The sequence below is a fragment of the Lactuca serriola genome, chromosome 4 (genome assembly GCF_051521515.1).
Source record: "Lactuca serriola cultivar US96UC23 chromosome 4, Lser_US96UC23_V15, whole genome shotgun sequence".
Classification (NCBI taxonomy): Eukaryota; Viridiplantae; Streptophyta; class Magnoliopsida; order Asterales; family Asteraceae; genus Lactuca; species Lactuca serriola.
In genome coordinates, this window is record NC_136411.1 from 336,716,732 (window position 1) to 336,718,260 (window position 1,529).

Genomic DNA, 1,529 nt, shown 5'->3' on the forward strand with positions numbered 1-1,529 from the left:
AGTTCTCGCATCCAACTCGAATAGCATGGATTGTTTGATCCATTTTTTTCATCCTTCTATCTAAACTATCGAGCTTAGCCATCATCGCCGCCATGCCATCATTGGCCGAGTTCACTACCCCTCGACTTACTTCATTTCTTGGGTTGTGGTATTCTCTAGAGTGTTTTAAGAATTCTTCAATTAATTCCTTGATTACCGGGGGTGCCTTTTTTGTGAGCGGACCTTGTGAGTCGAGCAATTGCCTTGTGGTAACATTGACTCCATCATAGAAGATGGACACTTCTTGTTGGCTATTAAGGTCATGGTGGGGGCAATTTCTGAGAAGACCTTTGTACCTCTGCCACGCCTCATAAATGGACTCTCCGGGTTGTTACTCGAAGTTGGCAATAGCTTTCTTCAACTTGGCTATTTTAGAAGGCGGGCAAAAATGGTCTATGAATTCCTCTTTCATCTTAGCCCATGTGGTGACCGACCCGGGGGGAAGTGACTTGAGCCAATCTTTTGCAGCACCCTTGAATGTGACTAGAAGCATACGAAGTAGCTGGGTCTCGCGTGGCACATTAGGTACATTGAAGTAGTCAGCCACATCATTTACCTCATCCAAGTGCTTGTAAGCATCTTCGTGGTCTTTTCCATAGAAGGGAATCTCCTTAAGTTGAGCGAGTATGTGGCCCTTTAGCTCGAAAGTAGCAGTAGCGGGAATTACGGGTTGCATAATTCCCAGGCCGGTATCGTCACGCATCCTCTTCTTTCATTCCCCCATGGGGACTTCATCGATATTAGCCATAGTGATAGCTAAATCGTCCTCAAAATCGGATTCGTGCTCGTATGTAGGTTCTTCTTTTTCCTCGGTCTCGTACTCGGTGTCTTCTTTAATCGGGTCTTTGACTGCTACAGAGGCGTTGGATGCTCCTGATTTACTGCTCTTCTTCTTGCTGAAAACGGACTTAAGGTTCTGTAGTGGAGAATTATTTGAAGAGACGGATTCTCCAACGGATTTTCCTTTGTTCCTCCTTAGTGCGGATTCCGGGTCTTCGAGAGGAGGGACCAGAGGTGTATCAGATCCTCGGGTCATGAAACAACTGCAAATAAAACAAGAAAAACACGTAAAAAGAACAAAAATAAAATAAAAGTTAAAATTGTGAACAGCGATGGACTCGCCGAGTTGCTTCGAGTGCACTCGGCGAGTTCAAGGCAAAAACAGAAAATTTTCTAATTACTTATTAAAACGGATTTTATTAAAACTTATACTAACTACTAAATTACCTAAGAATTTAACTTTGCGTAAGATAAATCTCACACAAAGGATCGATAAAAATAGAAATTAGTGCTAATTTAAAACCGTTCCCCGGCAACGGCGCCAAAAACTTGATGTGTGTGAAACGAACTAGTTTTAAACCTACTTTTAATTATAAAATGAACACACAAAGGCAGTGGACCTATCAATTGTGGTGTAGCTAAATAAGTAGGGTATCGAACACAGGGAACGGTAAATTAAAACTAAAGACTAATTTTATCTAAATTAAATA

The 1,529-nt window shown here is 41.8% G+C and overlaps 1 non-coding gene across 1 annotated transcript; it reads left to right on the top strand.

Annotated features, from left to right (window-relative positions):
- The first annotated feature begins 296 nt into the window (after positions 1 to 296).
- Positions 297 to 403, top strand: LOC145049100 (small nucleolar RNA R71). Its single transcript, XR_013683215.1, has one exon. It is a non-coding gene; the product is annotated as a small nucleolar RNA R71 (small nucleolar RNA).
- Positions 404 to 1,529: the final 1,126 nt, after the last annotated feature.